Raw genomic sequence first — 15,965 nt, 5'->3', positions numbered from 1 at the left:
GGAGCCCGCCACGAATGACTGGAGGAGGGTTCTGCTTCTCAGCGAGTTTCAAATTGTTCCGAGTTTTAGGGCAGGCGTATCAGAAACATATTCCACGTTCAACCTTTAAAAAAAAAATTTCTATTTTGTTGCCTTAAAACAATAAAAGCCCGCCCCTACTAAAGACAGGGATCTCAGCTTCCTCCTACAGCAGTTTTGAGGGTAAAAATCTATTAGACAGTTATAATAACCCCTATTTGTTACACCGCTGGTATCTCCGTGGTTGTTTCCAATGACGCTACTAAATGCCATAGACGTCAATGTATCCTTCACAATTCTTTTTGTTAAACATATATATATTTATATATATATATTTTATTTTCTGAGTGTGGCACTTCTCCACTTAATAGCAAGGAAAAGTGTTAACAATAACGACATTACACAAAAGTACTGTACCATTGCCTTTTTAGAGTTTAGGAAACCTCTACAGTTAATAAGTTAAATAAAGGGGTTGTACATAAATATTTGTCTAGGAACCCTATTATATCTACAACACAGTAAGAATCTACAGAATGACAAACTTTTACAACACTACACTGAGTGCAATTGTTTTATAACATTTCAAATATACAAAGCTCTGTTCTTTTTTTTATAACAATGGTATGTACAGAATCAATAATCACAGTTTAGTGACTTAAACAGTCCATATTCTAGCAGTGTATTTCCCTTTGGTTTGATATAAAAACCTTGGTTGGTGTAGTGTTAAAGAATATAACAAGAAAAAGATATACCCCTTTCCTTTAAGTGCACTGGTTATCTTACAGCATCAACTTCACTTTCATTCTGCACTGGCAGCAGCCTTGGTTGACACTATGCAGCTGGCTACAATAACGTGAAACAGTTCTCCAGTGCTCCTGATAGACCAACTTAACATCCTAAGACGTTATTTTAAGAAGCTGTGTGGGAGGTTTTGGTATTTTTTTGGAAATTGCAATTTATTTATTTAGCCAGATGTCCAGAAAATGGGTGGGGTGGGGATGGATGTAACTTTAATTCTATATAATATAATATCTTATTAGGAGCTCTTTTTGTCTAATCTCCAATGAAGAAATGAATGTAGTGGACAGTTTTAAAATGTACCAGCCAAGGAGTTACTTAGTCAGGAGCTTGTAAATGTTGGTTCACTCATGTGAGTGCTGATGCTTGCTTTCTTCAAGTTCCTAACCCAAGAACCTATCCAATGTCTTAATCGGTGGTCCTCTTTTTCCATTTGGTCTTGAATCGTGCTAGCTGAGGTGACCTTTATTTATTTTAGCACACCTCTTTCCCTGTGCTGTTTCCAGGGATAATATTGAGCTGTGTGAGCTGAGCTGCGTGTTCTTTTGCTTTCAGCGTCAGAGCTGCTATGCTAGAAGCCCATCTGTCTGCTGCAGCTGTTGCTGGATCTGATAGCCCACTCCTGCCGTGGAAAGTGCAGTGCAATCAAGTGGGCTGTCTCAGTAGGGCAGCAGCAGTGGAAGCACTGAGCTTGAACATCTACACTACAGTTTTATAGCGCCACAAGATCAATCCCCATAAACCTGAGTCAGCTGACCTGGGCCAGCTGTGGCCATGCCATAGGTCTTTTATCACAGTGTAGACATACCCTAAAAGGATTAGTTCCCCCACAAGATAGATGGGGAGGATGCTGCTTGTGCAGCACTATGGGGATTAGCAAACTGTATGCAAATTGAGTGTTTAATAGAGTTAACGCTGTCCTTTCCTTTTAGCTTATCACAGGCCAGACAGGAGTGTGGAGATCCAGTCTGCCTTTTACTCTCCTCTCTGCAGCTCAGCAACCAACAGCATCTACATCCACAGCTTTCTGGAGCATTTGAATGGGCTAGTGAGGAATCTCAGCTGTGAGGTCTTTGAAAAATACACTAAGTGCATCTGGCCCTCGCAGGAAAGGAACCACTCTGAAATGTGGATGACTGTGCTAAGTAAGAGCAGAGCTTGTTACTTAACCCTTAGTGTGTTTACAAATAGGAAATTACACCTATGATCTTGCTGGCCCTTCTCATCACCATTGCTTCTGGACATGTATTTAATCACAGTTTGCATTTCCAAGCCTCCTTCAGACAGCCAAAGCTACTCATCAAAGGTGACATGAATAGAGTGGTGGAAACCCAAGATCAGACTACAAACCAGACTTCAAGCTGCTGCAAAACTGATCAGATAACAAAATAACACAAGGGCCCCTTTCCTCTTGCAGTGGCATAAGTCAGGTGTCACTCTGCTGACATAAAGAGTTATGACTAGATAAGCGAGAGGAGAGTTTGGCCCAAACAGTTTATGTCGTCAACTTACTAAACCAACATATATTGGAGAAGCCTGGGTTACAGCATCTGGCGAAGGCTGTCTTCAGGATTGCAGCTGTCTGCAGGAGGCTCGGAAATGTCTATGGGAATTGTACATTCAGACATATTGCCTATTGTTTTCCGACAGGGGCATGCTACTTAAAACCAGTACTGTTGAATATGGATGCAAGTAACAGGTTTATTTGTCTTGTTCCTGAGAGAAAAGTCAGTTCCCAGTGTTCAGGATGGAATCAAGGCTAGAACCCAGAGCCAAGCCTGAGGCATACAGATGCTTCTCAGAAATGACAGCAACTTCTTTGTAGCTATGCTTTGTGGATTGTGTACAGTGTCTGAAAGGATCTGGACATCAGTAGCCATTTACAGTTGTGAAATGCTAACATACGAGGATGGATGGATAAATACTATGAGACCATGCAGGAGCTGTCAGTGACCATGTTTGCTTTGTTATTTCACCACAGTGTTTCCTTATGGAGTCATGTGGGAAATTCATTGCCCGCCAGAAAGCATGAGCAAAAACTGTGAACAAGAGATCGAGGATCGCTCTAAAGAGGTAATGTATCTGCTGTAATTGGTACCAGATTCCAAATCAGTATCTGAGCCCTAGCTCAGAAAGCAAAATTGTCTACAAAACACACCGTAGAGGAGTTGCAGATAATTATGGTTGGAAAGCTGGGGCAGTGTCCCAGGTTCCTGATCATTCATAGATTCCAAGGCTAGAAGGAGCCATTGTGATCATCTAGTCTGACTTCCTGTAAAGAAAGGCAAGAGAAATCCCACAAAATAATTCCGAGAGCATATCTTGTAGAAAACGTTCCAATCTTGATTGAAAAATTGTCAGTAACGGAGATTCCTTCATGACCCTTGGTAAATTATTTCAGTGGTTAATTACCCTTGATTGTAAAAGTATAGGCATTATTTCCAGTGTGAATTTGTCTAGTGTCAACTTCCAGCCATTGGATCATGTTAGAGCTTTCTCTGCTAGTCTGAAAAGCACTTTGTGAAATGTGTTTCCTGTGTAAATGCTTTTAGACTGTAATCAAATCACCCCTTAACTTTCTTTTTGTTAAGCTAAATAAATTGACCTCTTTAAGTCTATCACTATAAGGCATGTTATATAATCCTTTATTCATTCTCATGGCTCTTTTCTGAACTCTCTCAAATTTATCAACCTCCTCCTCGAATTGTGAGCACCAGAACTGAACACAGGATACAGAGATAAAATAACTTTTCTCCGCTACTCAAAATCCCCCCGTTTATACATCCTATGATTGCATTAGCTCTTAGCCCCAGTGTCACACTGGAAGCCCATGTTCAGCTGATGGTCCACCATGACCCCCAAATTTTTCTCAGTCACTGAGTCCCCCATCTTGTAAGTATGCTCTACATTCTTTGTTCCTACCACCTTATCCTGAGGTGAACACTTTTCACAAAACAATCAATCTGTATCTGACCTACCAGTCCTCAAAGGAAACCTGCACAAGACTTTCAAAAGATGAGCCTGGGAGTTTAAATTCATTAATCTGCTAGTCTCTAAAAATCATGGACTGAACAGAGACACTGGATTTATGGTTTATTATAACAATTTGTCTTATGACTGCAGAGATGTTAATTGGCCACTCTACTTTGAATGGTCCCTTTATACAATATGTACTAACTACTGTGACAAAGTTCCTCCTCTACCTTGGTGGGTCCTGCGCTTATTGGCGGATTTGTTCACCTCAGTGATCTTCCCCTCTTGTGGAACCCATAGTCTGGGTCAACTCCTCCTGTGTCTGATCAGGAGTTGGGAGGTTTGGGGGGAACCTGGGCCCGCCCTCTACTCCGGGTTCCAGCCCAGGGCCCTGTGGATCGCAGCTGTCTATAGTGCCTCCTGTAACAGCTGCATGACAGCTACAACTCCCTGGGCTACTTCCCCATGGCCTCCTCCAAACACCTTCTTTATCCTCACCACAGGACCTTCCTCCTGGTGTCTGATAACGCTTGTCCTCCTCAATCCTCCAGCAGTACACTCTCTCACTCTCAGCTCCTTGCCTTCTTGCTCCCAGCTCCTCACACACGCTCCTTCTCCTCTGGCTCCTCCCTGCCTGACTGGAGTGAGCTCCTTTTTAAACCCAGGTGCCCTGATTAGCCTGCCTTGATTGGCTGCAGGTGTTCTAATTAAAGTAGCTATCTCTACTGCCTTCTAGAAAGATCTTAATTGGCTCCAGGTGCCTTGATTAACCTGGAGCAACTGCCATTTGGTTACCAGGGTACTAGGGATTTGTTTAGCCTGGGGCTAACATACCTGTTTCTCAGTACTTTACTGTAGCCATCTGGACTTGCCCCATCACACTACTTATACTAAAATAACAAGGAGTCCTTGTGGCGCCTTCGAGAATAACAAATTTATTTGGGCATAAGCTTTCGTGGGCTAGAACCTATCTCCAAATCATCTGCTTTGGATGATCTATTGTTGGTTTAAAAAAAAAAAAAAAAGCAACTCAACCATCTCTTCTCCATAGTTAGGTGGTAGATAGTAGACCCCCTGCCATGACATCACCCTTTTTAAACTCCTTTTATCCTAATCCAGAGACTTTCAAATGATCTGCTTCTGCTTCTATCTCAACCTCAGTGCAAGCATATACATTTTTTATATACAAGGTAACACCTAACACCTCCCATTTTTCCCTGCCTGCCATTCCTGAACAAGCTTCTTCTATACCAGTATTCCAGTCATGTGAATTATCCCACCAAGACTCTGTGATGCCAATTATGTCATAATTGTGATTATTCACTGGTATTTTTAGTTCTTCCTGTTTATTCCTCCTACTTCTTGCATTAGTATACAGACATGTAAGATGTTCATTCAATTTCCTCTCTATATTCCCTCCTGTCTCCTTTGCCCTGCTATGATTGCCCATGTTCCTCCCAGATTCCAACCCTTCACCCAGGTCCCTATGTTTTGAACCTATCTGTGGGCTTTTGTCTCCTGCCCCATCTAACCTACTTTAAAGTCTTCCTCACTAGATTAGCCAGTCTGTATCCAAAGATACTCGTCCCCTTTCTTGATAGGAGAACTCCATCTCTACTCAGCATCCTTCTTCTCAGAACAACATCACATGGTGGAGGAAGCCAAAGCTGTCCTGTCGACCCATCTGCACAGCCATGCAGCCACCTCCAGGATGTGTCTGTCATTGCCTGGGCCCCTACCATTGACTAGAAGGATAGATGAGAACACCACCTGTGCCTCCAACTCCTTCACCAGGACTCCCAGATTCCTGTAGTCGCTTCTGATCTGCTCAGGATCATATCTCACAGTATTATTAGTGCCCATATGGATGAGCAGCATAGGGTAGTGGCAAGAGATCCGCATGATCCTCAGCAATCCTTCTGTAATGTCTCACATACAGGCCCCTGGCAGGCAGCATATCTGTCCGCCTGGCAGACGGATGCATCCTTCCCCATTAGAAGAGAGTTACCAACCACCACCATTCTTGGTTTTCTCTTGGGTGTGGAGTCCATGATCCTCCCAGGCGTGGGACTACATGGCATCTCCTCCATCTTTGGGGGCGATTCTTCATCCCTCATTGCCAGGGCAGCATATGTTTTTTTTTATCTCTGTGAATGGTAGGCTGGGATCTGGGGGAAGTGGGAAATATAGATGTTATTGACCTTATAAATATTGCTAATTGTTTTCTTGACTCCTCACAGGCCTATGAGAGAATTCATCACTCCGTCGAGGTGTTGAGTGAGGTTCAGATACGTGAGGGGAATCTGCCTCCTTTACACTACAAAGCTGGGTCACTTCTGGCCTATAAGGTGGATCACTGTAAGCCTGTAAGTAACACTACAGACGGGTGTTCCAACTGTTGCAGTAAGTCAATTGTCAAAAATCTTTCCACCCAAACCCATCAGTGGGGCACAATCCTCACTAGGATTGTTCCTATCACAGACTTCACACTGGAGCCACTTTTTATACTAATGTCTAGAAATGGAGATGAAGTTGCAGTTATTCTTAGACACACTATATAAAAATTAATTACAAGTATATAGAGACTGTAGGAAAATGTTGTACACACAAAACATTTCTTTTCTTGATGAGCCATGGGATATCCATTAATAAGATGCTATTTCGTGCACCGGCTCCATCACTCTAATCTTTAACCCTGATAGAAATCCTCAGTCTGAGTCTCTGACCCTGACCCTAAATGTCACTGCATCTCTTCTTTTAATGGTTTTACAGTTGCTTGTTCCCCAGGGCTATACAGCTCACTGAATACAGTCACATGTGCCACTTGCCCCCTGGGTTCTTACAATGAGCATTATGGGAAGACAGAGTGTAAGACCTGCACAAGGAGCTTGGTGACCATCACAAAGGGGCTACGTCCAGTGAAGACTGCGGTAAGTAGTGAGGGCTTTCCTAGTCCAGCAAGTAACGCTTCTGAAGTGACGGTAAAGCATGCTTCCCAACAGGAAGTAGGCCTGTGGAGCTCAGACAGGAGGAATCATTCGCAGCTGATAGCATCTTAGCACAGCTTCTGCTGTCTCTGTGGCTCACCTGTTAGAGTGATACAGCAACCTAGGAATTGCAAGATATGGTGACACAGAGTGCAGCTTCTGAGCTCTGCTCATGTTTGGTGTCTGGATCCCAGTTGTCATACATCACACAATGCTGGGAGCTCCAGCTCCAAGTTCCTGTCTGTGAGATTGCCTTTTCCATGCTGGTCCCAGAAGCTAGGCTAGGTAGAGTCTAAAGAAACCCAAGCCACTTAGTCTGTTCACCCTCACCTTTTGACAAGTCTCCCCAGCTAGTCTTCCATGCATTGAGGGTTGCAGAAATCCATCAGGCATTGATCTCCACTTCAAGTAATGCTGCTGTATCTATTTCAGTCCCTGCCATCTCACGTTTGGTGGTGCTGCTGTGTGTATTCACCTTTGGAGTCACACCACCCATCCTCTTTGTTTCAGTGTACATGTAGGTCTGTTTTTAGATTCTTTTTAAATAAAAATAGGTAGCAAGGTAGAACATTCCCCAGTTCCCTTCTCTCATTACTGCTTTAGTGGGCAGCCTGACTATTGGGTGAAGCTGAATCTGGAACACAGAGATGCAGCATGGGGCACCCCCTGCAGTGTGGAATGGATGAACCCATTCTTAAGGAACATAGCTGCCTGAAAGAGCTGCTGCAATGAGAATTTGAGACTGAACTAGGGAACGTTGCTCGGTGTGCCTGTAGTGCCCAGTGCATTGCATCCCGCCCCACCCTGACCCTTGCGATTCTGAGTGGGGCCTTTATAGACTATAAAGTATTTCTGAGGCTCCCTCCTGCAGTAGGGACTTGGTGCTACTATAATGAGCTAGGCCTTAACTGAACCCCATGGGTACGAAGAGCGATGCTATAGAACTACTGTCCTCATAGCTGGTGTTACACAAAATGGAGCTGATGTGCTTCCCACTTCTTCCACTAATATTTTTTCTCCAGTGTCATGCGACTGTTTTTTTCTCGGACAAAGTTGGGCAAAGCTCTGCTCCACAAGGAGCTGGAGTTCCTGCACAAACTGACTCTGTGTGATGGGGATACATCTAAGAAGCCAGGCGAAGAATCCAAGAGACCAAGGAAGGGGGAAAATTTGTTCCAACCTCTCCAAGCTGCCCCAAATGCTGTGGGGCCATTCCCTGGGTCAGAAGCTCCACCACCAGAGATTTAATCCTCACTTTGGTCCTAGGCACAATTATGTGTCTTTGCAGGAAATTGAAAGAAAATTTTCAAAAGTGTAGAGAAATTTCAGGCCAAATAAATCTAAAGAAAATCATTAAGAAGGGTGGGTCCTGAAGCTGACTGTGCAAGGTGTGCGGTGCAAGCTTATAAACACATGACTTTAGAAGAGAGTCACTTGCTCCTCTCGCATGTGACTTTTCACAGCAGATATTGAAATAACAAACTGCCTGAGGCCATAGGCACCAACTTTCCCCAGCACCAGTTGTTCCTCACGCACCCCCAGCCCTGCCCCAACTCCCCCCTTTCCCTACCCATGCCCCAGCCCCATTCCAACCCCTTCCCCAAAGTCCCCGACCCAACTCTGCCCCCTCCCTGCCCCTATTGGACCCCTTCCCCAAATTCCTGCCCTGGCCCCGCCTCTTCCCCGAGTGTGCCTCATTCCCCCTCCTCCTAGCCACGTGAAACAGCTGTTTCGCGATGCAAGCACTGGGAGTTAGAGGGGGAAAAGCGGGCATGCGGCATGTTCAGGGGAGGAGGGGGAGGTGAGCTGGGGGCGGGGAGCTGCCAGTGGGTGATGAGCACCCAGGGGGAAAAATTGGTCGGTGCTTCAGCCCTGGAGCACCCACAGAGTCAGTGCCTATGCCTGAGGCAACCCCTTGTTGTGCAAGTTAGTGAGGCTATCCAGTGAAAACAGCAGAAACAGCCCTAAGCACCAGCTTCCAAAACATAAACCAATTTAATTCAGTTTAATGAGGGTTTAGAGAGCCATAGAGTCTAAATCCAGAAGGCACTACAGATCATCTAATCTGACCTCACCACTCAACACCCTCACACTAAACTCAACAACCAAAATGAGATCAAAGTATTACAGCTCACAGGAGACTAATGTGCCACAGGCATAGACTAGGAGGGACCGAGGTGTGCCATGCGTGAGGGGCCTGCAATGGCAAGGAAATGATTAAGTGAGATATACCCAGATAATCCTGGCACATGACCCCACCCACATGCTGCAGAGAGGCAAAAAACCAAACCAAACCAAACAAACAAAGGTCACTGCCAATCTAATCTCTCCCTCTGGCACATAATATTCTAGTCTCCTATGGTCTGCAATACTTTGGTTTAATTTCAGTTGCTAGGTTTAGTATGTGGGTGCTGAGTGGTGTTGGTAGCCTGTGATATCCAGGAGGTCAGACTCGAGCAGGGGTTCTCAAACTGGGGGTTGGGACCCCTCAGGGGGTCACATGGTTCTTACATGGGGGGTCGCAAGCTGTCAGCCTCCACCCCAAACCCCGCTTTGCCTCCAGCATTTATAATGGTGTTAAATATATAAAAAGTGTTTTTAATTTATAAGAAAGGGTTGCACTGAGAGGCTTTCTATGTGAAAGGGTTCACCAGTACAAATGTTTGAGAACCACTGGACTAGATGATTTGGTGGACCCTTCAGCCTTAAAATTTATGACTATGCATTAGACTGTGAGCATGTAAGCAGGGTCTGAATGAGCTCTCTCTCGACATCTAGTGATGAACTAGGGGGAAGAGAGTTCAGGAGCATACAGTATTTGCATAGACACAACTGTGTTGCCTAGGTGCTCAGCAGATGGAGCTGCTTTGCTAAAGAGATCAATTTTGGCTGGATTTGGGTTATGTTCACTGTAGTATTCAATGTAGGGATAATTATTGTATGAGTAAAGGGTAGCAGAGCTGTACTTTAGCATGCCCTGCTTGAGGGGTCACCCTAAACTGAAACTCACTTGCTAAGCACAAGTAGGAATGCCAAATACCAGGGGAAAAGAGGGTGGACTGTTGCACTCTGGTGGTGTAGAGTCTGTGTGATGAGTTCTAGAGATAGTGTTTGACTTTCTTCTCCCCTCCTTGGTGTTTAATGACAGAGTTTATTAAACATCCTTTTTTCTGTCCTGAGATTAGCAGAGGTTAATCACTGATAAACAAGTCAAGTGGTTAAGTGTTGCAGTAAAAAACAGCTCAGAAGCTGTACTGGTAGTGAGGGTCCCTACTTTCTGGTGAAATCACTAAGAGCTGGCCTAAGTGATGGAACCTCAGAACATGGTATCAAATCCACTGGATTGACATTATGGCCCCACCTTGGAAACCCCTTCAGTGTGCTAGCCTCCCTAGGCATCTCACCCTTCCTCCAGGATAAGTCATGCAGCTTTGCCACCTTCTTAGACTAGCCCTCTGGGCCTTCAGCACTCCTGCTTCACACCATATGCTCTGTTCAGCTAGTCCAACTGAGATAGGCTCCTGATGGAGATTTGTACACTATTCAGGAATTAATTCATCTCACCCAGCATTTGGAGTGTCACTCAAACAGCATCCTCAAAATAGTTGGCTTTATTAGTTATCTGGAACACAGCATAGGAAGTCCTTTGGGTAGCACAGAGAAATAAAGGTTAAAGCATAGTCCATTCTGGTTAGCCTGGAGCCCAACCGAGCTCTGTCCAGCTCTTTGTCTGACCTCCTTCCTTAAACTCCTGGTGAGAGCCCTGACACCTTCCAGCAGACAATTCTTATTCCCTACTTCATACCTTTCCACTGCTGTGATCGCAACCTGTGGGTGGTTGTTCAGCATGCCTAAGGAGAGGAAGGGAAGTTCATAGCCCTCTGAGTCATTGATTGCTAGGTGCAAATGTCCTGGCACTTGGCTGCACCATTGTCTTCTCAGATGCTCCATTAATATTGAGACTAAGGCCTGGTCTACACTACAATGTTAGGTTGATAGAAGATACCATAAGAAAACCAAATAATGTGTGTGTATGTACACTACTTCTGCCAACCTAAGTTGCCTGTAATGTTTACTTCTGTACTCCACCCCTGTGAGAGGCACATCGCTTAATTTGATATTCACAAGCCAACACAGAGGTAGTGTAGACATTGCATTGAATAATTGACCTCCCAAAGGTGTCCACAATGATCTGCAGTGACCGCTCTGGAGAGTGTTTTCAACTCTACTGCATGGTATCCTGGTACAGAGAAGCAGCCCTGCCCCTGGCAAAGCCCTGTGAACTTTTTGAATTTTCATTTCCTGTTTGATCCGCATGGACAGCTCACCAGCACAGCTAATCATGGAGACTCAATGCCCCAAAGGCACTCCAGCCTGGAGTACACAGGATGTGGTTGATCTTATTGCTGTGCAGGGAGAAGACTCTGTGCAGACACAGCTCCGATCCAGCAGAAGAAACACTGACATCTATGCAAAGATCACGTGGGGCAAGGAGGAGAAGGCCTGCAGCGGGGGAACACAATAATGCCATGTGAAAATAAAAGAACTTCGGCAAGTGTACCAGAAAACAAGAGAGGTGAACAGTCTTTCTGGCTGTGCCCAACAGACATGTCACTTTTACAATGAGCTGCATATGATTCTTGGCAGTGACTCAACCAGTAGCCCAAAATGCAGCATGAATACCTCCCGGGATCGTGAGTCCTGAGCCATCTCAGGCAACAACGAGGAGGACATTGTGGATGAGGAAGAGCAGTATGAGGAGAATGGGAGACAGGCGAGTGGTGGATCCATTCTCCCTGACACCCAGGATCTGATTTTAACCCTGGAGCCCAGCCAGTCTCAGGACAGAGAAGTGGTCAACTGTGATGCCAGGGAAGTCACAAATATCTATAGTCACAAACTTATTTGCAAGCAGCTCAATAGTGTTGTTAAAATCCATTCCATGTTCTTCTTTCCACTTTCTTTTGCACAGCAAGTCAATGTCATTACATCTCAATTAAGCATGTCCTTAGTTGGCTGAGATAGGTTAATTTCAGGTGAGTCTCTCTTTCTTGCCAGGCTGGATTTGAATGAACAGGGAGTGCCCAGAGCCAGGGGGAAGAGGGCATTCACCTGACCTGAGCCTGGCTCTGCAAAGAGCCAAGAAAGCAGATTTCAAAACAAAAATCCACTAGCTGGATCCATTAGTTTGTATACTGTGACAAAGTTCCTTCTCTACCTTGGTGGGTCCTGCGCTTATTGGCAGATTTGCTCGCCTCACAGATTCACCCTGTGGGTTGGGAAACAGCCCAGAGACCTTCTCCTCTGGTAGAAGCCACAGTCCAGGTCAATTCCTCCTGTGTCTGATCAGGAGTTGGGAGGTTTTGGGGGGGAAAACCCAGGCCCAACTCTCTACTTCCAGGTTCCACCCAGGCCCTGTGTGATTGCATGTCTCCTGTAACAGCTGCATGACAGCTACAGCTCCCTGGGCTACTTCCCCATGGCCTCCTCCAAACACCTTCTTTATCCTCACCACAGGACCTTCCTCCTGGTGTCTGATAATGCTTGTACTCTTCAGTCCTCCAGCGGCACATCCTCTCACTCCCAGCTCCTTGTACCTCTTGCTCCCAGTTCCTCACACGTGCACCACAAACTGAAGAGAGCTCCTTTTGAAACCCAGGTGCCCTGATTAGCCTGCCTTAATTGATTCTAGCAGCTTCTTGATTGGCTGCAGGTGTTCTAATCAGTCTGTCTGCCTTAATTGTTTCGAGAAAGTTCCTGATTGTTCTGGAACCTTCCCTGTTACCTTACCCAGGGAAAGGGGACCTACTTAATTTGGGGCTAATATATCTGCCTTCAATCACTCTTCTGTAGCCATTTGGCCTGACCCTGTCACATATCCCCCCCACCCCCGCTCAACACCACGGGGTCGGGCAACTTGGGACGTCAGGCAGTGTACCCATGACAAGCCATCTGCATTGCCATGGTGGCATCCAGCCTGGTGTTGTATAATGAATTGGAAAGGTTGTAGGTACAGGAACCATCTAGTCACCCTTGCATTCTTCTCTCTATTTCACTGCATCCGCTGGAGGGATGAATGGTCGATCACAAGGGTAAACTGTCGTCCCAGAAGGTAATAACGTAGTGTTTCCATGGCCCATTTCACAGCTGGGCACTCTCTCTCAACCACGGCATACTTCTGCTCTCTCAAGAGGAGTTTTCTGCTGAGGTAGAGGATTGGGTGTTCTTCATCTCCGACTATCTGCGATAGGACAGCTCCTAATCCTACTTCAGATGCATCTGTTTGTAAAATGAATTCTTTGTTGAAGTCTGGGGCTGTAAGCACGTGGTTACTGCAGAGGGCTGGCCATAGATCCATGAATGCTTTCTCTGTGGCATCTGTCAACTTCACCATGTCTGGACCCCGGGCTTTTATCAGGTTTGTCAAGGGATTCACTCTGGTAGCAAAATGGGGAATAAATTGTCGGTAGTACCTCACCACACCCAGGAATGCCCAGACTTGCTTTTTCTGATTCAGCCAAGGCCAATTTTGGATAGTCTCTAGTTTTGTTTAGTTGGGGCTTGACCATGCCCTTCCTACAATGTAGCCAAGGTATTTAGCCTCAGCTAGTCCTAAGGCATACTTGGCTGGGAGGTCAGCCCGTCTTAGTGTGTCCAGAACCACTTCCATCTTTTCCAAGTGGGTCTCCCAGCCGGGGGTGTGAATAATCACATCATCCACGTATGCCGCTGCATAACTGATATGGGGGTGTAGGAGCTTGTCCACAAGACGCTGGAAGGTGGCAGGTGCCCCATGCAGTCCAAAAGAAAGAACAGTATATTGAAACAGACCTTCTGGGGTAGAGAATGCCGTCTTTTCTTTCGCATCTTTGGCAAGGGAAATCTGCCAGGATCCCTTTGTTAAATCAAGGGTGGTCAAAAATCGGGCATTGCCCAGGCAGTCAACTAACTCATCAATACGGGGTATGGAGTATACCTCAAATTGGGATATCTCATTCAGCCGGCGAAATTCATTACAAAACCTCATGGTGCTATCGGGTTTGGGCACCAACACAATCCAGGCTTGACCACTGACTGGGACTCTTCGATGACTCCCAGCTCCAACATCCTTTTTACCTCTGCCTTGATCTCCTGCCTTTTTGCCGCTGGGACCCGATAGGGCTTGAAAGTTACCTTTGCCCCAGGGTCTGTGATAATGTGGTGATATGCTTCAGTGGTCCGACCTGGTTTGGTTGAAAACATGTCCTGGTATCAGTTGATCATCTCATTTACCTCCTTCTTCTGGGTTGGTGTCAGATCAGTGGATATCCTGATCTGCTCCTGCATGTTATTTCCTTGGATCAGGGTCTCCTGGGCCACTATAAAATATATATATATAGGCTATCTCCTAGAACTGGAAGGGACCTTGAAAGATCATCAAGTCCAGCCCCCTGCCTTTACTAGCAGGATCAAGTACTGATTTTTGCCCCAGATTCCTAAGTGGCCCCCTTGAGGATTGAACTCACAACCCTGGGTTTAGCAGGCCAGTACTCAAACCACTGAGTTATCCCTCCCCCTACACAGGTCTCTTGTTGGTGCCAAGGCTTTAAGAGATTAATATGATAAATTTGTTCTTGTTTCCAGCATCCTGGCTGCCGCACTTTGTAGGTTACTTCCCCCACGGGTTCAACCACCTCATAGGGTCCCTGCCATTGGGCCAGAAGCTTGCTTTCTGCCGTGGGTACCAATCCCATCACCCGATCCCCTGGTTGGAACTATCGGACTTTTGCCTGGCAATTGTAATGGGTTCACTGGGCCTTGCACCTTTTCCAAATGTTTCCGTACAATAGGGGTGACCCAGGCTATCCGTTCTCGCATCTGCAACACATGGTCAGTTATATTTCTCCCCTCATTGGGTTCCTCTTCTCAGATTTCTTTTGCGATATCTAGTATGCCACGGGAGTGGCGTCTATATAAGAACTCAAAGGGGGAAAATCCAGTTGAGGCCTGAGGTACCTCTCAGATTGCAAACATAAGGTAGGGTAGTAGGATGTCCCAATCCTTCCTGTCTCGACTTACCACTTTCCTTATCATTGCCTTGAGGGTTCGGTTAAACCTTTCTACCAGCCCATCTGTCTGCAGATGATAGACTGAAGTTCTCAGGGTATGTATATGGAGCAGTGTACAGAGGTCCTTCATTAGCTTTGACATAAATGGGGTTCTTTGGTCTGTTAATATCTCCTTTGGTAGCCCCACTCTCTGGTGAAGATCCCCACCAACTCCTTAGCTATCGTTTTAGAAGCCATGTTCGGCAGGGAGACGGCTTCTGGGTAGCGAGTAGCATAATCCAAAACAACAAGTATATATTGGTGGCCCCGGGCTGTCTTCTCCAGGGATCCCACTAGGCTCATGGCTATTCGCTCAAAGCAGACCTCTATGATGGGAAGGGGTACTAAAGGTGCCCTCAGGTGGGGTCGGGGACTGTGCAGCTGACACTCCGGGCAGGACGCACAGTACCTCCACACTTCATGTACTCCGGGCCAGAAGAATCGTCGCAGGACCTGTGCCAGGGTCTTTTCTACCCCCAAATGCCCCCCAAAAAGATGACTATGAGCAAGACTTAATACAGCATTCTGGTGTTTTTGAGGTACTAGGATCTGCTGTACCTTCTGCCCCTGTACTGGTGAAACCCAGTATAAGAGATTCTTCTTCATTATGAGGTAGGGTCCTGGTCCCTCTGTTTTTCCTTCCACAGGGATCCCATCTATTTTGGTCACTTCCTTCCTAATGTTGTCGTACCTTGGGTCTTCTGCCTGTTCCCGTCCAAAATTTCCTCTCCCGGGGCTAATCTGCCTGAGATCTAAGGGGCTGGTTTCTGTTGCCTCTACTGGTTCAAAGGCGTTAGGGTGTGGGTCAGACTCGGGTGCGGGTCAGACTCGGGTGCTTCTCCCTCCTGAGTGGCCTTCTTTTCAGCTGCTCGGGTCCGCCTACCTATGAGAGTGACCCTCTGGCTTTGAGTCAGTATTTGGGTTCCCAAGGCCTTAGCTGCCCTCCTTTCCCTTTTCGACTTTCTACCCTGTCTGGGAGTGGAGAACAAATCTGGGGATGTTTCAGAGAAGACTGGGGGATTGACAGTCTACTGTGGAAGCCTCACTAACTTCAGGGTTTCCCCCTTTCTCCAATTCCCCTACCGGGAGTAAGTCTTCAAAC

Source organism: Chelonoidis abingdonii, chromosome 3, assembly GCF_003597395.2.
Source record: "Chelonoidis abingdonii isolate Lonesome George chromosome 3, CheloAbing_2.0, whole genome shotgun sequence".
Taxonomy (NCBI): Eukaryota; Metazoa; Chordata; order Testudines; family Testudinidae; genus Chelonoidis; species Chelonoidis abingdonii.
Note: the sequence above shows the minus strand (reverse complement) of the source record.